We start from the raw sequence: 22,894 nt of genomic DNA, 5'->3' as shown, positions 1-22,894 counted from the left end.
TGACCACCTACCTCCTGGGTCAATGGGTTAGCAAAAAATGGAAACCCACCCCTTCCCTTTATATGATTTCCTCTTTACAAATTGTGTATCTTCCACCTGTTCTAATAGAAATCTTTTCAACTGTCCCATCTCCATTATGCCAAGACTTTTGGATATTCCTACTTGAATGTACCAGCCCATTCTGCACCAAACCTTCTGATACAATCTTTCAACAACTCAGTGGTGCTCTTTTATGAGAAATATGTTCATTTAACCAAACCACTATCCCTGGCTAGATGCTAGCCCCCTTCTCCTTTACAAAAATAAGACCTGTGCATTCTGTGCACTTCCAGTTGTTTGGACAGCTGGAGAATTACTGGCCAAGGCTTTTCAGGTCACCTTATTTCCCCCCCCTCACAGTTCTCAGATCACAACTGATCTCCTATCACAAGGGACTTCTCCATAATAGAGTATCTGATGAAGATCCTTCTGATTATGAAGATAATAGCTGTGGACATACCCAGGAATGTGATCCCCTGCAGGCTTTTCTGTCAATTACCAGTGACCATCTCCTTTGAGGTTTCTTTTCCTGTCTGGGGGTTGTAGCGTCAAACATGACATCATGTTGTAGAACAGGTCTACAAATTGTATTCTTGTTTTTCATGTGTACCCTACTTATTATCTTCAAATTATGTTATGCATTTCCCATTGCTGTTGTATTCAAAATGTCAAAATAATGGTTGCTCAAAGACTTGAAAATATTCATCAGACCTACTCACTGACAATGACAAGTGAAACTTCAGTTGGCATAGCCAAAAGCTCCGTGTGAGCAAAGAGTAGCTAGATTTTATTCATGTAACCATGTTTGGGAATTTCTGTTATTCTAATTTTTTAATGTTTATTTTTGAGAGACAGAGGGAGACACAGAATCCGAAGCAGGCTCTGAGCTGTCAGCACAGAGCCTGACATGGGGCTCCAACTCATGGACAGTGAGATCATGACCTGAGCCGAAGTCAGATGCTCAACCGACTGAGTCACTGAGGCGCCCCTGTTATTCTAATTTCAGTGGGAAATGGTTGGAGGGTTTCAGGTAGGGGCCTGTGTGACTTGAGTGATAGAAAGCACTAGAATGACAGAGCTGTAAAGTCGGAAGTGAAATCAAGCACCCGAAGTAGAGGTGCTCTTCAGAGAGAGATCCGAGACGCAAAGGAGGTCGGGAAGATGGCAGAGTAGGAGGATCCTGATCTCCCCTCATCCGGTGGACACACCGAGACGGCAGCTACATATGCGCAACTGACTCTCTTCCCCTCCCGTGCTCATGTTCTGTCTCCCTCTGTCTCTCAATAATGAATAAACGTTAGAAAATTAAGAAAAATAAGAAAGAAACAGCAAAATGAAAAAAAAAAAGAGCAAAGGATATAAACAGGCAGTTCACAGTATTCTGAGGGAATAGTTCTTCCCTGCTCCTAATACTTACTTCCTCTAATCAAGCACAAGTAATTCAACTACAGGTATCTCTGTCCTTTTTGTACGGTTGCAAGCTTCTAGGACGTTTGTTAGATTTGTTTAAATGTGGTTGGGGCACCTGGGTGGGTCGGTCGGTGAAGCGTTCAACTTTGGCTCAGGTCATGATCTCGCAGTTCATGAGTTCAAGCCCCACATCGGGGCTCTGTGCTGACAGCTCAGAGCCTGGACCCTACGTCGGATTCTGTGTACCCCTCTCTGTGCCCCTCCCCCACTCATGCTCTGTCTCTCAGAAATAAACATCCAAAAAAAAAAAAAAGGAATCTTCCCATTTGCAGCGACATTGATGGACCTAGAGCGTGTTATGCTAAGTGGGAGAAGCCAGAGAAAGACAAATACCATATGATTTTAGTCATATGTGGAATTTAAGAAACATAAATGAACCAAGAAGAACAAGAAAACCAAGACTCTTCAGTACAGAGAACAAACTGGTGGTTGCCAGAAGGGAGTTGATAGGGAGTGGGAGAAACAGATAAAGGGGATTAAGAGGGATAAACTTCTAATGGCGCCTGCGTGGCTCAGTCAGTTAAACGTCCCAGTTTGAGCCCCTTGTCGGGCTCTCTTGCTGTCAGTGCAGAGCCCTCTTCAGATCCTATGTCCCCCTGTCTCTGCCATTCCCCTACTTGCGCTCTCAAAAATAAACATTAGGGGCACTTGGGCGGCTCAGTTGTTGAGCGTCCGACTTCGGCTCAGGTCATGATCTCACAGTTCGTGGGTTTGAGACCCATGTCGGGCTCTGTGCTGACAGCCCAGAGCCTGGAGCCTGCTTCAAATTCTGTGTCTCTCTGTGCACCGAGAGACACACCCCCACTCTCACCCCCACTCTCACCCTCTCAAAAATAAACATTAAAAAAATTTTTTTTTAATTTTTTTTGAAGAGGGATAAACTTACAGTTACAAAGTAATTAAGTCATGGAGATGAAAATACAGCATAGGAAATGTAGTCACTAAGAGTCTAACATTTGTTGACAGGAATTATACTATGTACCTGACGTAAACACTATTTTGATTATTCTTCAATAAAAAGCTTTGAAAAGAGAGGTCTAGACTTTTCCTTATACTTAGGTATCTGCTAATTTGTGCACATGTCCGTTTTTAAAATTTATTTTTCATACTATTAATCGGCATCTCCGAAAGGTCCTCGATCATACGTTTTTAAGACCTTTTCATTTAATTGACCCACATATTAGCTGAAGATCAAAACCCGGAGAAGTAAAGAGATTTGTTCAAAATCAGAGACGGCAGGTTGATGGGATCACAGGGGTTGTTCGGTGCTGCCTATCCTCTCTCCCCACGTGCCCTCCTCTCTCCCCACTCCCACTGCTGACTCACAGAACTTCGGAGCTGACACGGGGCACAGAAAGCCAACGTCTGCTGAACCCTGACCCACTCACCCATGTCAGCAGGAGAGAGCGCGCCAAGGGCATGGCCCAGAAGAGGTCATAAGCCACGACCACCATCAGAAAACGGTCTCTTAGGGCTCCATCATCAAACGTGTATAACGTTCTAAACCACCTACATGTGTATTACTATTAAACTCACAAAAGAATACATCGTGATAATAAGCTAGTCATCTTTCACTATTACTCGGAGCCTGCCCTGTGCTACAGACCAAAAGAACAGCACAGAATTGGCATCCGACAGGTAGAGTTTTCTTCTTCTAAAGAAATGACAAGTGAGTTTATGGTCGATCCTCCCCAACAGAGATTCTGATTATGTATAAATAAAACTGACTAGAAGGCCCCAGAGCAGACTACATTTCACAAGGGAAGTTCCAATGGCATCCTCCAGATCCGGTACAGGACAGGACAGGAGGGTCCTCCTTTCCTTCGCGCTCTAGGGAGACAAACAGGATCGCCTGACATCTTCGCTGGTGCTAGAGGTAATAAATATATCAGGCTACCCTGACAGCTTGAAAAGGTCTCAAGTTACTGAAGTTAACTGCCTTTCTTTGCTCAACCTCGGGCACTAAGCACATAGCTATAATACTCATTGAAACCTAACGTACACAGGATTTCTACAAAACCTCTGTGGCACCGGTATAAGCCGGATTAAAACATTTCAGAAAGTCATGCTTGCAAACATCAAGGAGATAAAACACAAGGCACTTCTATTCCATCCCTACCACATGCACAACATCAACGCTAGTCAAATAATGGCCTTTGCTGGGCTTTGAGTTTGGAACTCACCAGGTACGTTACTATTTCCAGTTCCCCAGGCAGAACCCTCATAATCACCATCATTATCGCATCATGATCGCATCATTAGAGCGACTGAGCATGCGTGGACACGGTGCCAACCAGGTGTTACCAGAGGCAGTTCAGTGAGAGGCCTACTTTGAAAAAGGAGCCTGTGTACAGAAGGGCTAACACAGAATCAAAGTGCAACTCAGAGTTCACTTACACACCTATCAGGAGTGTGAAATCCGTGTCCGTTCTTCGCCTATGCCTGAACTCTGGGTCCACACCACTGCTCGTGCAGCACACACTGAAGATCACGCTCTCTCACTTTTCTTATAAACCTAGGACCCAAAAAGGAAAGAAAGCATTTTTGATTACCCTGGTCACAGACACAAATCAATTTCTGTAAGTAAAGATTCTACATGAAAGAGAAAAATGTATCAATCTTTTACTTCCTCTGTAAGAGAAACTCTTCCAGCCACCACACACCCTTAGGAGAAATCAGCCTAAACCTAAAGTTGGTCTGGGTCTTATATGCTATAAATCCATTGTGATGTCACCAACTGTGACCATTTAGTGACTTCAGTTTGTAACTTGCTGGGATTCAGGCTTGTGGCCAAAGATACCCATCTGCCTTTTTGCTGATGTCCCTGAGCTACTGCCCCTGAGGTTAATGAAATAACCTGTCAGCCCTGCATCCACGGATATGGAAATTTTTTCCCACTTGTAATTTAATGATTCTAATGAGAGATGAGCGTCCGTCCCAGCACTAGGGGGCAAGGGACACCTTGTGTTTTGTACAGCTCTGTTACTCAGCTACCTGTAAACACCTTACAAAACTGGACCGAGCCGCGTAAGATGCTAAGCAAGGGGGGGGGGGGGGCCCTGGCTGGCTCAGTCGGCAGAGCATACGACTCCATCTCAGGGTCGTGTGTTGAAGGCCCACGTTGGGCCTAGAGCTTACTGAAGAAACACAGAATTGCCAAGACGCTAAGCAAGGAACAATCTATACGTGTCTTCTGAAGTGATCCATTTTACGGAAGCATACACGCTTAGTGTGTGTAGCTAGAGCCTCAGTTTATTCAAAGTGGAAAAGGCCTTAAACCGTATCCTCATCACATAAACCGTCCCGGTACTTCTGGCCCTACCTGACCACTTGCATATTGCCAAAATCCAACACGGCACCTGTTGGTGTCAACTTGGGAGGGAAGGTGACCGCTGGTCAGTGGCTGAAAGATTTAAACAGGTTAACGGCGGGAAGAGGTACTGGGTGTTCGCTCTCGTTGCGTCTTTCATCCCCAGATCTCCACAGGGCTCTCCCCCTACCTTCCTTCGGGATCTCTGTCCGCTCAGTGATGCCTTCCCTGAACAACCCACCTGAAGGTGCAAATCCCCCCAGCCTTCCCAGGTCCTGCTCCCCTCCCCTGCCTAAGTGTGCTGCATAGGATGGGTCATCATCCATCATGGTATATACACGTCTCATCAATCTTACTTTTTCATTCTCCCCCACTGGAATGTGTGCCTCATGTGAGAAGGGACATTTTTTGTCTCTTTAATGGCTGTATTTCCATTATTAAGAAGAGCATCTGGCACACATTAGGTCAGCAAATAATGAGTTCTCTTGGCCATCAGCCTTCATGTTCATGCCATTCCCGTAGCTGACACTGTAATTGTATAGTGGGCGTCCTTCAGGATCTCCTACCATATGCTTACATTCTCATACAAAAGTCCATTAAAAATGGATACGGCTCAGTTCACTTAAGCTCTTGAGTATTTCTTCAGTATGTTAAATATCACCAGTCTCTACTCTGAACTAAAGAGAGAAACAAAGCTCTGTAAATATAACCATAATCAACTCTTAGTGTTTTATTTTCCCGTATTTCTCAGATAAATACTCAAACCGTGACTTCCTTGTCAATTTCGGTTGGGAATCTTGATTAAGATGGCAGGCTAGGAGGCCCCTGCATTTCCCTCTTCCCATTGACGCACCAAGGCTACAACTACGTATACAGCAACTCTGAGAAGAACCCGAACACTAGCAGAACTATTCACCCCTTAAAGATCTAAATAAGCCACGTCAAGAAGTCTGTTCAGGACGCACACTCCCAGTATCCACCAAGACGGCTATCACCGATGCACATGTCCTCCCTGAGGAGAAAGAGTGTCAAAGTCCACATCAGCCACCCCCCCATCCCCGCCAAGCTGGGTACTTGCACCAAAAAGATGCGCCCCCATCACGTCTGACTTTGAGATCAGCAGGGCTTAACTCCGAGACTGGGCCTTCACTCTGGGAGAGCCAGAGGACAATAGGAAAGGAGACTCTGCTTTTCAAGGGCTCGTGTACAAAGTCACTTGCTCACAGACTCAGCACACAGGCAGCACTTTGAAAAGTACCTGGGCCACAGCTAAGGGAGATTGATGAATTTCTGGGCCATGTTTCTTGCCCTCCTGCCTAGCTGGGCCAACAAGGGAGGGCCCCAGTTCGGACACTCTCCGTCTGCCTTATGAGAACCACTCACCTTGCCCCAAAAGCAGCCCCTCCAAAGCAGTCCCTTCCCCAACGCACACGTCGGTAGCCATGGCCGGGGCTGGAAGACCCCAGTGCAGCTGCCACTCTGACATGGCTGGTGGGCAGCCTTGGCTGGGACCGGCAGCCCTCTAAAGCCCCTCCTACCCAGGACAATGGGGGACGACACTCCCTACCAGTGTACCCGTAACAGTCGTGGCTGGACCTCACAGCCACCACACTGGGGTCTAATCCCACCCACCAGCCCACCCCTGGCAGTCATGGCCCGGCCAGAGTGTGTGCATTCTGCCTACGTGGGACACCCCATTCTAGTGTTCAGGTAACATCGTGCTTCTGGGCCCCCGAGGATGCTTTCTACGTAAAACCACTCCTTGAAGACCAAGAGACACGGTCTTCCTAATACTTAAAAACAAACAGGACAGGGGCACCTGGTCGGCTCAGTCGGTGGAGCATGTGACTGTTGGCCTCAGGGTTGTGAGTTCGAGCCCCACGCTGGGGATGACGATTACTTTAAAAAAAATGAAATGGGAGAGTCCGGAAAAATGACACAGAGGAATATGTTCTAAATGAAAGAATAAGACACGTCAGGAGAACTAAAAATGGACATAAGCAATCTGCCTATATGTTCAAAATAATGCTCATAAAGATGCTTGCTAGAAGTGAGGGAAGAGTGGATGAACTCAAACTTCAACAAAGAGAAATATGAAACCAAAGAAGAATAGAATATGTAAAAACGCACAGTAATCTGGAAGATAGGATAGCTAGAAATCATCAAAGTTGAGCAACAACAAAAAAATTTTAATGACCACGTTAGACCTCTGGGACATCAAACATATTGACATTCACATTTATTGCAGGGGGTCCCCGAAAAAGAGAGAAAAGAACAGAAAAGGTAAAGAAATACTGCTTACAACTTCCCTTCCTTGGGAAAGAAACCGGTCTGGGAGGCACAGAAGGCCCCGAACGGGATGAAATCAGAGTGGACCACACCAAGAGATGATCACGAAAATATCAGAACTTAGAATCTTAAAAGCAGCAAACAAAAGCACCTACCTACATACAGAAGAACCTTCACAAGGCTATCATCTGATTTTTCAGCAGAAACTTTGCAAGCCAGAACGTACTGGAATGATGTATCTGTTCAGGCTGGCATAGTTGTTCTTGTAATTCTTGTTTCCTCATTAATATGGATATTTTTCAGCAACTCAAATAGAAAAACGAAACTGAGACTCCATTTACCCATGATAAGGGACGAAAAAGCTTCCTTCTATCCTTGCAATTTCTGAAACTGGAGTACAAAGTAAATTGGAATAAGAATATCAGACAACACTTGGGTGACGCACTTGGTTGAGCATCAGACTTCTCAGGACGGAATCTCACAGTTCTTCACTTTGAACCTCACTTCGGGTGAGCCCAGCTTTGCTCTCTCCCTCTTTACCCCTTGGTCACTTGCACCTTCTCTCTCTCACAGAAAAAAAAAATAACACAAGAAAAAACATTTTATTACGAAGAGAGAAGAACAAGAGTTTCACAAATCACTAGTAGTGCCTTCGTAGTTCAGACACGTAGTTCAGGTACTGATTTCTATTAATAAAAATTCCCTTGAAGAAAAAAAAATGTTTTTCATCTTTATTTGGGAGAGAGAGAGAGAGACAAGGAGGACGAGCAGGGGAGAAACAGAGAGAGAGAGAGGAAGACAGAATCTGAAGCAGCCTCGAGGCACTGAGCGGTCACCAAAGAGCCGGACTTTGCTCCGAACCATGAACCACAACTCAATCAGGTGAGCGGAATTCTCATGCTTAAACAACTGAGCCACTCGGGGACACCGGGAAATGCCCGTTGGAGAGAAACATTTCCCTTACGAAATCCAAGTTACCTCTAACTAGTGAACCCGAACGTCTAGGGGTTCACCGAACTCCTAACTACAAAGGACATACGGACACAAAAACGACACAACAGCAAGAGGCAGGTAAGAAGAGATCCAAGAGGTCCACACTGTGCCACTGAGTTTGGGCCTTCGAGAAACAACTCAGCGGGCACACCCTCCCGGTGTACGTAGGCGAGCGAGCAGTCACCACGTCCCAGAGACACATCACCCACCGTCCCTCCACATTCGCCCCGTCCCGCACGCACGGCCCCGGTACCACCACGGCGCCCTGCTCAGGGTGTGCCCTGACGGTGTGCACAAGCGCCCGGGTCCGCTCGGCCCACAAGGACATCGTCCTCGGGAGTCACCCCATCCAGGCCCCCTTTCCCCCCAGGCTGGCGACGGCAGGCGAGCGAAACCCTGCTCGTCGGCCTCGGGGCCAGCGTGACCCACTTCCTGTCCTCGGGGTGGGTACCCCAGACGGCAAGCAGGGCGCGCCGCGGGTCCGGAGACCCAAACCTCTGCAGGCGCACCAGGTGGCGCCGGGGCCCGGAGGGCACGCGGACACCTCCGGCGCTCTCGGGCAAGGTGCGGGGGACACGGAGGGCTGGGAGGTCCGGGAGCTCCACACCGTGCCCCTGGGGTTGGGGTTCCAGGAACGCGTGAGCCGGCACACCCTCCCGGTGTACGTAAGCGGGCGAGCAGACACCACGTGCCGCCCCTCCGGGGCCTCACCCCGCGCCCCCCCCCCCCCACAACGCATTCTGGAAGGCGACACGTGTGAGGACAAGGGGCAACAGGCTGCCTTCAGCATTCGCAGGGGGCAGTGCCCGGCGGGAGGATGGACAGCAGGGTGGGGGGGGGGGGGGCGTGAGGGGTGTGGTAAGACGCGCATGGATGCCTGTGGACGAGTGTGGAGGGGAAGGCACGACCCGCCCCGGTCAGGGCTTGTGGGGACAGCAGAGGTCTCCACCTAAGGTCTGCCCCTCGGGATCCAGAGCGTCAGCCTCCTCGGTGGCGCTGGCAGACGAGTGCCTGAGTGCTGGCGCCGGTGGCCAGAGCGGGACCGGGCCCGCTAGCCCACGGTGCCTGGCCCTGTGAACGGGCAGGCGGGCTGGCTGTCCACACCGGTCCCTCGATGACCAGCTGTGAAGCAAGAGTGACATCCGGCCGCAGATGTCAACGGCCATTCCTCCCCGTTGCCCTGAACGCTCCCGTGGGACGTTGGACAGGGTGGCCCGGAAAGCTGAAGTGCGCCAACGCAGAGGCCTCGGCGGACGGCTCTGCCGAGGATCGAGAGCGCGATCCAGAATTGGGTGCGGGACCGAGACCTGAGTGCGTGATCGGTGGTGGGGCCAGGCCTCCGCCAGAGAGGGTGAAGCCCCGGGGGGGATGGCACCGCGGCTGCCGGGTCTGTGCCAGACGACCGCTTCTCGCGCCCAGATCTGCTAACGAGGGGCGGGGGAGGGGGTTGGCGGAGAAGGAGGAGGAGGCGCTGGTGTTGGTGGCGGTGGTTGCCGCGGCTGCTTCGGCGGCGGCGGCGGCGGCGGCTAAGACCGCCTCCACCACGTCCCCCTTCCGCTTCCACTTCCACTTTCACTTTCACTTTCACTCACCCCATGGTGGGCACGTCCCTTCTGGACTCTGCTGCACCAGGGAGCCGCCTCCACATCTCCCGACAACCGCCCCCCCCCAACCCCAGGCACCCCGAGAACGACTCAAAGCCCCTGGACAATGGGTGGCCGGGCCCCACACCTGATCCTCAGAATGGAACACAAGGACAGCAGGGTCCCGACTCTGCCCCCCACCGAGTGGCAGCACCCCTCCAACTGCCCCTGCAGGTCTAAGGCACGGTTTCCAGGCTCCTCTCCGCCCCCCACCCCAGGCCGGGCCACACAGGGACCCCGCTGCTAGGGCAAGGGTCACGCGGCCCAATGCTCTCCCAGGCCAGAGTCCCAGCGCCCCTGGCCCGGTGGCTTCTCCTGGCCCGTTCGCTTGGTGCTCCTGGCCCTTTCGGGGCGGCCTCTTCCCCTCCAGTCCCGCCCAGACATGGCGGCCACCAGCGTCAGGAGCCGTGGCTGCCCGTGCCCGACCCACAGGGCAGCGGGACCTGGCGCTCTGTCCCGCTACCCGTCTCTGGAGCCTCCCGGGTCGCCTGCCTGCGGGAGCTCGGCACCTCGGGGCAGTCGGGGGGGTTGGAGGGAGGACCCCGTTCTCTGCCGCCCGGGACTCCCCACTTCGCTCGCAGGGAAGCCACGGCGCGGGGCTCGCGGGAAAGCGAACGAGTTCCGCTTGATGGCAGTGTTGCACCACGTATGCCCACGCGCCCTTCCCCCCAGGGCCTCTCCCTCCGCCCCTTGCGGAAGAAAAAAAGGCCGGGCCCAGTCCACCCGGGCTCCAACATGGCGGCGCCCACGGCTCCGCCACTCTGCGCGGGGGGCCCCTCCCCGCGTCGGACGCTCCGTGGAGCAAGCGCAGCCTCGTCCCCTCTGGCTGCTGCACTTAGCCGGCTCCCGGCTCCCGGCTCCCGGCTCTCGGCTCTCGGGACCGGAAAGCCAGGGCGAGGGGCATCGAGGCTCCCCGCGGTGGCCCTGAACCTCTCCGGGGCTCCGTCGTCGGGACCCCTGCAGGTCTGCAGCAGACCTCAGGAGACACACTGGTCGTGGACCCAGAGCCCGGGCCGAGCCCACCCCACCTGGCCGGTCGGAGCCCGACGGGGCCCGTGCTCCCCGGGAGCATCGTCCGTCAGGACTCCCCGCCAGGCCAGCCCCCAGCGGGAGGCCTCTAGCGGCCGGCCGACACGAAGGCGTGAGGCGGCCGGCGGGCACGGGCCGGGGGCTGCGGGTCGACACTGGCGTCCACCTCCCGCGGATCGACGACGGACGCGTCCCGCGGGCCTGGCCCGTCACCCACGGGGCGCCCCCGCGATTCAGCCGTGGACTGCAGCCTGGAGCCGCACCACAGTCGCCAAAGCGGCCTCGTGCCTGCCCCAGGCTCCGTCCCTGGACAGCTCCCACGGGAGCCAAGGCCGGCGCGCGGGCGACACCCAGCTGTGCCCACAAGCTCCGGGACCCGCGCCTCTCCTGGCACGGCCGGACGAGGCCAACCAACGGTCTTCTTTCCTGTCAACCGGCTCCCGTCCTCTCCTATGGTGAACACCTGACCCGTGTCATAGCGAGGGTACCCTGACCGCCCCAGCCCGCCTCACATTAGACGGCAGAAGAACCAGGTGCGCGCCTGCGCACGCACACGGACAAGCACGCATAATCACACACACACACACACACACACACACACACACTCGGCGGCAAACACCCTGAAACCCCATCGCCAAAACCCACACTCGCACACGCGAGCACACACACTCACACACGCATGGCCTAAACCCTCCGTCCCCCTTCCCGCCCCCCCCCCCCCCCCCCCCCGCGGAGAAAAAGGGAGATCACAGGCGGAGGTCATCCTTTTCCTCCTCAGGAGAAGGCCCACCCACTCCACAGCAAGTGCCTCTACAGGTCAATGATGGATGTGTGCTTTTACCCCAGTCTGGGTGCCCAAGGGCAGAAAGGGACTCCTGACAACCACCCGGACCCAAGGCACCTCGGGGAACACTTTCACTTTCTGCCCTGCAAACACGACCCGCTTCTTCTCCCAAGCGTCCGGCCCCAGAGGCCCAGCGCCTCATTCTTCCTAGGCCAGCGGGTGGATGTATTGGGTCCCAGCTGTGCACAGGCGCGTCGCACCCCCTCCCCGCACCCCCAGCCCCCTCTCCACAACCTCCCGTGCCCAGCCACGCATCCTCCACCTCGGAAGGGCCCTGGCCGTCCCTTCCCACGCTTCAGTTCGAGGAACCCTGGCGAATCACACCCCGGTGGACACAAACCCTGTGCACGTGGGAGACTCAGGCCTGGAGCAGGGCTGGTGCTGGCGGGAGGGGACAGAGAACCCACGCTGCAGGCGCTCTGTTGTTGGAACTTGGAGCCAAGCGTCCCGCCAAGGGACGCGCGCTCCCGGAGCCAGCATGGCACCCCGCCTGGTGGGACGACGTCCGATCGCTGGGTCCGGGCAGGGGCACACGCACGCATGCACGCTCGCCTCCGGGGCCTACGCGAAGGGTGCTACAGCTGCGGGGGGTCGCGGGAAGGGTACGGAAGGGAAGAAGGGTAGGGAAGGGAAGAAGGGTAGGGAAGGGAAGAAGGGTAGGGTAGGGTAGGGAAGGGAAGAAGGGTAGGGTAGGGTAGGGTAGGGTAGGGTTGGGTAGGGTAGGGTAGGGAAGGAGTGCCCACCACCCCTCCCGAAGGGGCCCGTGCCCGCACGGTCTCACCTGACACGCGCGCGCGGCGACACCCCTGCACGCACCCTGCGCGGTCCTCAAGTCCAAACGGACATTCCGGACACGCTGGGCTGCCCGGACTTCCGAGCAGGCTCACAGACACTTAGTTGGCCCTGCACACCGGCTGGACACCCAGCGTCTCCATTCTCCACCATCTCCTACCCACCCTGCCGAGGGCTTCCGTTCTGACCACAAAGCAAAGACACGCACAGGCAGGAGCCACGCAAGACCCCAAAGGACACAGAGAGATGAGCCGCAAGGGGAAGGAAGGACCCGGTTCCTAGAGAGGCGAGCCGCCCTGAACGTCGGGGTTGGGTCCACGTCAAGGGAGGGTACCCGGGTGCCCCCTGACTCGGGTGGGTCGGGCTCGGGCGCGTGGACAGCTCCCCCAAACAGAGACACACCCCCCACCGTCCCTCCACATCCCCCCCCCGCCCCGCCCCGCCCCGCACGCACGCCCCCGGTACCTTCAGGGCGCCCACCCCGGCAACTCTGACACAGGGTGTGTACACGCGCCCGGGTCCGCTCGGCCCACAAGGACATCGTCCTCGGGAGTCACCCCATCCAGGCCCCCTTTCCCCCCTGGCTGGCGACGGCAGGCCAGCGAAACCCTGCTCGTCGGCCTCGGGGCCAGCGTGACCCACTTCCTGTCCTCGGGGTGGGTACCCCAGACGGCAAGCAGGGCGCTCCGCGGGTCCGGAGACCCAAACCTCTGCAGGCGCACCAGGTGGCGCCGGGGCCCGGAGGGCACGCGGACACCTCCGGCGCTCTAGGGCAAGGTGCGGGGGACACGGAGGACTGGGAGGTCCGGGAGCTCCACACCGTGCCCCTGGGGTTGGGGTTCCAGGAACGCTTGAGCCGGCACACCCTCCCGGTGTACGTAAGCGGGGGAGCAGACACCACGTGCCGCCCCTCCCGGGCCTCACCCCGCGCCCCCCTCCCAACAACGCATTCTGGAAGGCGACACGTGTGAGGACAAGGGGCAACAGGCTGCCTTCAGCACTCGCAGGGGGCAGTGCCCGGCGGGAGGATGGACAGCAGGGTGTGGGGGGGGGGGCGTGAGGGGTGTGGTAAGACGCGCGTGGATGCCTGTGGACGAGTGTGGAGGGGAAGGCACGACCCGCCCCGGTCAGGGCTTGTGGGGACAGCAGAGGTCTCCACCTAAGGTCTGCCCCTCGGGATCCAGAGCGTCAGCCTCCTCGGTGGCGCTGGCAGACGAGTGCCTGAGTGCTGGCGCCGGTGGCCAGAGCGGGACCGGGCCCGCTAGCCCACGGTGCCTGGCCCTGTGAACGGGCAGGCGGGCTGGCTGTCCACACCGGTCCCTCGATGACCAGCTGTGAAGCAAGAGTGACATCCGGCCGCAGATGTCAACGGCCATTCCTCCCCGTTGCCCTGAACGCTCCCGTGGGACGTTGGACAGGGTGGCCCGGAAAGCTGAAGTGCGCCAACGCAGAGGCCTCGGCGGACGGCTCTGCCGAGGATCGAGAGCGCGATCCAGAATTGGGTGCGGGACCGAGACCTGAGTGCGTGATCGGTGGTGGGGCCAGGCCTCCGCCAGAGAGGGTGAAGCCCCGGGGGGGATGGCACCGCGGCTGCCGGGTCTGTGCCAGACGACCGCTTCTCGCGCCCAGATCTGCTAACGAGGGGCGGGGGAGGGGGTTGGCGGAGAAGGAGGAGGAGGCGCTGGTGTTGGTGGCGGTGGTTGCCGCGGCTGCTTCGGCGGCGGCTAAGACCGCCTCCACCGCCTCCCCCTTCCGCTTCCACTTCCACTTCCACTTTCACTTTCACTCACCCCATGGTGGGCACGTCCCTTCTGGACTCTGCTGCACCAGGGAGCCGCCTCCACATCTCCCGACAACCGCCCCCCCCCAACCCCAGGCACCCCGAGAACGACTCAAAGCCCCTGGACAATGGGTGGCCGGGCCCCACACCTGATCCTCAGAATGGAACACAAGGACAGCAGGGTCCCGACTCTGCCCCCCACCGAGTGGCAGCACCCCTCCAACTGCCCCTGCAGGTCTAAGGCACGGTTTCCAGGCTCCTCTCCGCCCCCCACCCCAGGCCGGGCCACACAGGGACCCCGCTGCTAGGGCAAGGGTCACGCGGCCCAATGCTCTCCCAGGCCAGAGTCCCAGCGCCCCTGGCCCGGTGGCTTCTCCTGGCCCGTTCGCTTGGTGCTCCTGGCCCTTTCGGGGCGGCCTCTTCCCCTCCAGTCCCGCCCAGACATGGCGGCCACCAGCGTCAGGAGCCGTGGCTGCCCGTGCCCGACCCACAGGGCAGCGGGACCTGGCGCTCTGTCCCGCTACCCGTCTCTGGAGCCTCCCGGGTCGCCTGCCTGCGGGAGCTCGGCACCTCGGGGCAGTCGGGGGGGTTGGAGGGAGGACCCCGTTCTCTGCCGCCCGGGACTCCCCACTTCGCTCGCAGGGAAGCCACGGCGCGGGGCTCGCGGGAAAGCGAACGAGTTCCGCTTGATGGCAGTGTTGCACCACGTATGCCCACGCGCCCTTCCCCCCAGGGCCTCTCCCTCCGCCCCTTGCGGAAGAAAAAAAGGCCGGGCCCAGTCCACCCGGGCTCCAACATGGCGGCGCCCACGGCTCCGCCACTCTGCGCGGGGGCCCCTCCCCGCGTCGGACGCTCCGTGGAGCAAGCGCAGCCTCGTCCCCTCTGGCTGCTGCACTTAGCCGGCTCCCGGCTCCCGGCTCCCGGCTCCCGGCTCTCGGCTCTCGGCTCTCGGGACCGGAAAGCCAGGGCGAGGGGCATCGAGGCTCCCCGCGGTGGCCCTGAACCTCTCCGGGGCTCCGTCGTCGGGACCCCTGCAGGTCTGCAGCAGACCTCAGGAGACACACTGGTCGTGGACCCAGAGCCCGGGCCGAGCCCACCCCACCTGGCCGGTCGGAGCCCGACGGGGCCCGTGCTCCCCGGGAGCATCGTCCGTCAGGACTCCCCGCCAGGCCAGCCCCCAGCGGGAGGCCTCTAGCGGCCGGCCGACACGAAGGCGTGAGGCGGCCGGCGGGCACGGGCCGGGGGCTGCGGGTCGACACTGGCGTCCACCTCCCGCGGATCGACGACGGACGCGTCCCGCGGGCCTGGCCCGTCACCCACGGGGCGCCCCCGCGATTCAGCCGTGGACTGCAGCCTGGAGCCGCACCACAGTCGCCAAAGCGGCCTCGTGCCTGCCCCAGGCTCCGTCCCTGGACAGCTCCCACGGGAGCCAAGGCCGGCGCGCGGGCGACACCCAGCTGTGCCCACAAGCTCCGGGACCCGCGCCTCTCCTGGCACGGCCGGACGAGGCCAACCAACGGTCTTCTTTCCTGTCAACCGGCTCCCGTCCTCTCCTATGGTGAACACCTGACCCGTGTCATAGCGAGGGTACCCTGACCGCCCCAGCCCGCCTCACATTAGACGGCAGAAGAACCAGGTGCGCGCCTGCGCACGCACACGGACAAGCACGCATAATCACACACACACACACACACGGCGGCAAACACCCTGAAACCCCATCGCCAAAACCCACACTCGCACACGCGAGCACACACACTCACACACGCATGGCCTAAACCCTCCGTCCCCCTTCCCGCCCCCCCCCCCCCCCCCCCCGCGGAGAAATGGGAGATCACAGGCGGAGGTCATCCTTTTCCTCCTCAGGAGAAGGCCCACCCACTCCACAGCAAGTGCCTCTACAGGTCAATGATGGATGTGTGCTTTTACCCCAGTCTGGGTGCCCAAGGGCAGAAAGGGACTCCTGACAACCACCCGGACCCAAGGCACCTCGGGGAACACTTTCACTTTCTGCCCTGCAAACACGACCCGCTTCTTCTCCCAAGCGTCCGGCCCCAGAGGCCCAGCGCCTCATTCTTCCTAGGCCAGCGGGTGGATGTATTGGGTCCCAGCTGTGCACAGGCGCGTCGCACCCCCTCCCCGCACCCCCAGCCCCCTCGCCACAACCTCCCGTGCCCAGCCACGCATCCTCCACCTCGGAAGGGCCCTGGCCGTCCCTTCCCACGCTTCAGTTCGAGGAACCCTGGCGAATCACACCCCGGTGGACACAAACCCTGTGCACGTGGGAGACTCAGGCCTGGAGCAGGGCTGGTGCTGGCGGGAGGGGACAGAGAACCCACGCTGCAGGCGCTCTGTTGTTGGAACTTGGAGCCAAGCGTCCCGCCAAGGGACGCGCGCTCCCGGAGCCAGCATGGCACCCCGCCTGGTGGGACGACGTCCGATCGCTGGGTCCGGGCAGGGGCACACGCACGCATGCACGCTCGCCTCCGGGGCCTACGCGAAGGGTGCTACAGCTGCGGGGGGTCGCGGGAAGGGTACGGAAGGGAAGAAGGGTAGGGAAGGGAAGAAGGGTAGGGAAGGGAAGAAGGGTAGGGAAGGGAAGAAGGGTAGGGTAGGGTAGGGTAGGGTAGGGTTGGGTAGGGTAGGGTAGGGTTGGGTAGGGTAGGGTAGGGAAGGAGTGCCCACCACCCCTCCCGAAGGGGCCCGTGCCCGCACGGTCTCACCTGACACGCGCGCGCGGCGACACCCCTGCACGCACCCTGCGCGGTCCTCAAGTCCAAACGGACATTCCGGACACGCTGGGCTGCCCGGACTTCCGAGCAGGCTCACAGACACTTAGTTGGCCCTGCACACCGGCTGGACACCCAGCGTCTCCATTCTCCACCATCTCCTACCCACCCTGCCGAGGGCTTCCGTTCTGACCACAAAGCAAAGACACGCACAGGCAGGAGCCACGCAAGACCCCAAAGGACACAGAGAGATGAGCCGCAAGGGGAAGGAAGGACCCGGTTCCTAGAGAGGCGAGCCGCCCTGAACGTCGGGGTTGGGTCCACGTCAAGGGAGGGTACCCGGGTGCCCCCTGACTCGGGTGGGTCGGGCTCGGGCGCGTGGACAGCTCCCCCAAACAGAGACACACCCCCCACCGTCCCTCCACATCCCCCCCCCCGCCCCGCCCCGCACGCACGCCCCCGGTACCTTCAGGGTGCCCACCCCGGCAACTCTGACACAGGGTGTGTACACGTGCCCGGGTCCGCTCGGCCCACAAGGACATCGTCCTCGGGAGTCACCCCATCCAGGCCCCCTTTCCCCCCTGGCTGGCGACGGCAGGCCAGCGAAACCCTGCTCGTCGGCCTCGGGGCCAGCGTGACCCACTTCCTGTCCTCGGGGTGGGTACCCCAGACGGCAAGCAGGGCGCTCCGCGGGTCCGGAGACCCAAACCTCTGCAGGCGCACCAGGTGGCGCCGGGGCCCGGAGGGCACGCGGACACCTCCGGCGCTCTCGGGCAAGGTGCGGGGGACACGGAGGGCTGGGAGGTCCGGGAGCTCCACACCGTGCCCCTGGGGTTGGGGTTCCAGGAACCCTTGAGCCGGCACACCCTCCCGGTGTACGTAAGCGGGCGAGCAGACACCACGTGCCGCCCCTCCCGGGCCTCACCCCGCGCCCCCCCCCCCAACAACGCATTCTGGAAGGCGACACGTGTGAGGACAAGGGGCAACAGGCTGCCTTCAGCATTCGCAGGGGGCAGTGCCCGGCGGGAGGATGGACAGCAGGGTGTGGGGGGGGGGGCGTGAGGGGTGTGGTGAGACGCGCGTGGATGCCTGTGGACGAGTGTGGAGGGGAAGGCACGACCCGCCCCGGTCAGGGCTTGTGGGGACAGCAGAGGTCTCCACCTAAGGTCTGCCCCTCGGGATCCAGAGCGTCAGCCTCCTCGGTGGCGCTGGCAGACGAGTGCCTGAGTGCTGGCGCCGGTGGCCAGAGCGGGACCGGGCCCGCTAGCCCACGGTGCCTGGCCCTGTGAACGGGCAGGCGGGCTGGCTGTCCACACCGGTCCCTCGATGACCAGCTGTGAAGCAAGAGTGACATCCGGCCGCAGATGTCAACGGCCATTCCTCCCCGTTGCCCTGAACGCTCCCGTGGGACATTGGACAGGGTGGCCCGGAAAGCTGAAGTGCGCCAACGCAGAGGCCTCGGCGGACGGCTCTGCCGAGGATCGAGAGCGCGATCCAGAATTGGGTGCGGGACCGAGACCTGAGTGCGTGATCGGTGGTGGGGCCAGGCCTCCGCCAGAGAGGGTGAAGCCCCGGGGGGGATGGCACCGCGGCTGCCGGGTCTGTGCCAGACGACAGCTTCTCGCGCCCAGATCTGCTAACGAGGGGCGGGGGAGGGGGTTGGCGGAGAAGGAGGAGGAGGCGCTGGTGTTGGTGGCGGTGGTTGCCGCGGCTGCTTCGGCGGCGGCGGCGGCGGCTAAGACCGCCTCCACCGCCTCCCCCTTCCGCTTCCACTTCCACTTCCACTTTCACTTTCACTCACCCATGGTGGGCACGTCCCTTCTGGACTCTGCTGCACCAGGGAGCCGCCTCCACATCTCCCGACAACCGCCCCCCCCAACCCCAGGCACCCCGAGAACGACTCAAAGCCCCTGGACAATGGGTGGCCGGGCCCCACACCTGATCCTCAGAATGGAACACAAGGACAGCAGGGTCCCGACTCTGCCCCCCACCGAGTGGCAGCACCCCTCCAACTGCCCCTGCAGGTCTAAGGCACGGTTTCCAGGCTCCTCTCCGCCCCCCACCCCAGGCCGGGCCACACAGGGACCCCGCTGCTAGGGCAAGGGTCACGCGGCCCAATGCTCTCCCAGGCCAGAGTCCCAGCGCCCCTGGCCCGGTGGCTTCTCCTGGCCCGTTCGCTTGGTGCTCCTGGCCCTTTCGGGGCGGCCTCTTCCCCTCCAGTCCCGCCCAGACATGGCGGCCACCAGCGTCAGGAGCCGTGGCTGCCCGTGCCCGACCCACAGGGCAGCGGGACCTGGCGCTCTGTCCCGCTACCCGTCTCTGGAGCCTCCCGGGTCGCCTGCCTGCGGGAGCTCGGCACCTCGGGGCAGTCGGGGGGGTTGGAGGGAGGACCCCGTTCTCTGCCGCCCGGGACTCCCCACTTCGCTCGCAGGGAAGCCACGGCGCGGGGCTCGCGGGAAAGCGAACGAGTTCCGCTTGATGGCAGTGTTGCACCACGTATGCCCACGCGCCCTTCCCCCCAGGGCCTCTCCCTCCGCCCCTTGCGGAAGAAAAAAAGGCCGGGCCCAGTCCACCCGGGCTCCAACATGGCGGCGCCCACGGCTCCGCCACTCTGCGCGGGGGCCCCTCCCCGCGTCGGACGCTCCGTGGAGCAAGCGCAGCCTCGTCCCCTCTGGCTGCTGCACTTAGCCGGCTCCCGGCTCCCGGCTCTCGGCTCTCGGGACCGGAAAGCCAGGGCGAGGGGCATCGAGGCTCCCCGCGGTGGCCCTGAACCTCTCCGGGGCTCCGTCGTCGGGACCCCTGCAGGTCTGCAGCAGACCTCAGGAGACACACTGGTCGTGGACCCAGAGCCCGGGCCGAGCCCACCCCACCTGGCCGGTCGGAGCCCGACGGGGCCCGTGCTCCCCGGGAGCATCGTCCGTCAGGACTCCCCGCCAGGCCAGCCCCCAGCGGGAGGCCTCTAGCGGCCGGCCGACACGAAGGCGTGAGGCGGCCGGCGGGCACGGGCCGGGGGCTGGGGGTCGACACTGGCGTCCACCTCCCGCGGATCGACGACGGACGCGTCCCGCGGGCCTGGCCCGTCACCCACGGGGCGCCCCCGCGATTCAGCCGTGGACTGCAGCCTGGAGCCGCACCACAGTCGCCAAAGCGGCCTCGTGCCTGCCCCAGGCTCCGTCCCTGGACAGCTCCCACGGGAGCCAAGGCCGGCGCGCGGGCGACACCCAGCTGTGCCCACAAGCTCCGGGACCCGCGCCTCTCCTGGCACGGCCGGACGAGGCCAACCAACGGTCTTCTTTCCTGTCAACCGGCTCCCGTCCTCTCCTATGGTGAACACCTGACCCGTGTCATAGCGAGGGTACCCTGACCGCCCCAGCCCGCCTCACATTAGACGGCAGAAGAACCAGGTGCGCGCCTGCGCACGCACACGGACAAGCACGCATAATCACACACACACACACACACACACACACACACACACACACACTCGGCGGCAAACACCCTGAAACCCCATCGCCAAAACCCACACTCGCACACGCGAGCACACACACTCACACACGCATGGCCTAAACCCTCCGTCCCCCTTCCCGCCCCCCCCCCCCCCCCCCCCGCGGAGAAAAAGGGAGATCACAGGCGGAGGTCATCCTTTTCCTCCTCAGGAGAAGGCCCACCCACTCCACAGCAAGTGCCTCTACAGGTCAATGATGGATGTGTGCTTTTACCCCAGTCTGGGTGCCCAAGGGCAGAAAGGGACTCCTGACAACCACCCGGACCCAAGGCACCTCGGGGAACACTTTCACTTTCTGCCCTGCAAACACGACCCGCTTCTTCTCCCAAGCGTCCGGCCCCAGAGGCCCAGCGCCTCATTCTTCCTAGGCCAGCGGGTGGATGTATTGGGTCCCAGCTGTGCACAGGCGCGTCGCACCCCCTCCCCGCACCCCCAGCCCCCTCTCCACAACCTCCCGTGCCCAGCCACGCATCCTCCACCTCGGAAGGGCCCTGGCCGTCCCTTCCCACGCTTCAGTTCGAGGAACCCTGGCGAATCACACCCCGGTGGACACAAACCCTGTGCACGTGGGAGACTCAGGCCTGGAGCAGGGCTGGTGCTGGCGGGAGGGGACAGAGAACCCACGCTGCAGGCGCTCTGTTGTTGGAACTTGGAGCCAAGCGTCCCGCCAAGGGACGCGCGCTCCCGGAGCCAGCATGGCACCCCGCCTGGTGGGACGACGTCCGATCGCTGGGTCCGGGCAGGGGCACACGCACGCATGCACGCTCGCCTCCGGGGCCTACGCGAAGGGTGCTACAGCTGCGGGGGGTCGCGGGAAGGGTACGGAAGGGAAGAAGGGTAGGGAAGGGAAGAAGGGTAGGGAAGGGAAGAAGGGTAGGGAAGGGAAGAAGGGTAGGGTAGGGTAGGGTAGGGAAGGAGTGCCCACCGCCCCTCCCGAAGGGGCCCGTGCCCGCACGGTCTCACCTGACACGCGCGCGCGGCGACACCCCTGCACGCACCCTGCGCGGTCCTCAAGTCCAAACGGACATTCCGGACACGCTGGGCTGCCCGGACTTCCGAGCAGGCTCACAGACACTTAGTTGGCCCTGCACACCGGCTGGACACCCAGCGTCTCCATTCTCCACCATCTCCTACCCACCCTGCCGAGGGCTTCCGTTCTGACCACAAAGCAAAGACACGCACAGGCAGGAGCCACGCAAGACCCCAAAGGACACAGAGAGATGAGCCGCAAGGGGAAGGAAGGACCCGGTTCCTAGAGAGGCGAGCCGCCCTGAACGTCGGGGTTGGGTCCACGTCAAGGGAGGGTACCCGGGTGCCCCCTGACTCGGGTGGGTCGGGCTCGGGCGCGTGGACAGCTCCCCCAAACAGAGACACACCCCCCACCGTCCCTCCACATCCCTCCCGCCCCGCCCCGCCCCGCACGCACGCCCCCCGGTACCTTCAGGGCGCCCACCCCGGCAACTCTGACACAGGGTGTGTACACGCGCCCGGGTCCGCTCGGCCCACAAGGACATCGTCCACGGGAGTCACCCCATCCAGGCCCCCTTTCTCCCCTGGCTGGCGACGGCAGGCCAGCGAAACCCTGCTCGTCGGCCTCGGGGCCAGCGTGACCCACTTCCTGTCCTCGGGGTGGGTACCCCAGACGGCAAGCAGGGCGCTCCGCGGGTCCGGAGACCCAAACCTCTGCAGGCGCACCAGGTGGCGCCGGGGCCCGGAGGGCACGCGGACACCTCCGGCGCTCTCGGGCAAGGTGCGGGGGACACGGAGGGCTGGGAGGTCCGGGAGCTCCACACCGTGCCCCTGGGGTTGGGGTTCCAGGAACGCGTGAGCCGGCACACCCTCCCGGTGTACGTAAGCGGGCGAGCAGACACCACGTGCCGCCCCTCCCGGGCCTCACCCCGCGCCCCCCCCCCAACAACGCATTCTGGAAGGCGACACGTGTGAGGACAAGGGGCAACAGGCTGCCTTCAGCATTCGCAGGGGGCAGTGCCCGGCGGGAGGATGGACAGCAGGGTGTGGGGGGGGGGGGCGTGAGGGGTGTGGTGAGACGCGCGTGGATGCCTGTGGACGAGTGTGGAGGGGAAGGCACGACCCGCCCCGGTCAGGGCTTGTGGGGACAGCAGAGGTCTCCACCTAAGGTCTGCCCCTCGGGATCCAGAGCGTCAGCCTCCTCGGTGGCGCTGGCAGACGAGTGCCTGAGTGCTGGCGCCGGTGGCCAGAGCGGGACCGGGCCCGCTAGCCCACGGTGCCTGGCCCTGTGAACGGGCAGGCGGGCTGGCTGTCCACACCGGTCCCTCGATGACCAGCTGTGAAGCAAGAGTGACATCCGGCCGCAGATGTCAACGGCCATTCCTCCCCGTTGCCCTGAACGCTCCCGTGGGACGTTGGACAGGGTGGCCCGGAAAGCTGAAGTGCGCCAACGCAGAGGCCTCGGCGGACGGCTCTGCCGAGGATCGAGAGCGCGATCCAGAATT

At 60.8% G+C, this 22,894-nt stretch overlaps 1 long non-coding RNA gene across 1 annotated transcript in view; it reads right to left on the bottom strand.

The window, feature by feature from the left end:
* The window catches only part of LOC124513958 (uncharacterized), a 58,690-nt gene that overhangs the window by 4,387 nt on the left and 31,409 nt on the right, over positions 1-22,894 (bottom strand). Inside the window, exon 2 of the long non-coding RNA XR_006962557.1 lies at positions 3,911-4,024. This is a non-coding gene — a long non-coding RNA (uncharacterized LOC124513958). The remainder of the gene's footprint in view (positions 1-3,910; positions 4,025-22,894) is intronic.

This window comes from Lynx rufus, unplaced genomic scaffold (genome assembly GCF_022079265.1).
Source record: "Lynx rufus isolate CCGP_SWC_20201006 ecotype Redwood Valley unplaced genomic scaffold, mLynRuf1.p SCAF_19, whole genome shotgun sequence".
NCBI lineage: Eukaryota > Metazoa > Chordata > Mammalia > Carnivora > Felidae > Lynx > Lynx rufus.
The sequence above is the reverse complement of the archived record's forward strand: the minus strand, read 5'-3'. Positions and strand labels throughout refer to the sequence as shown.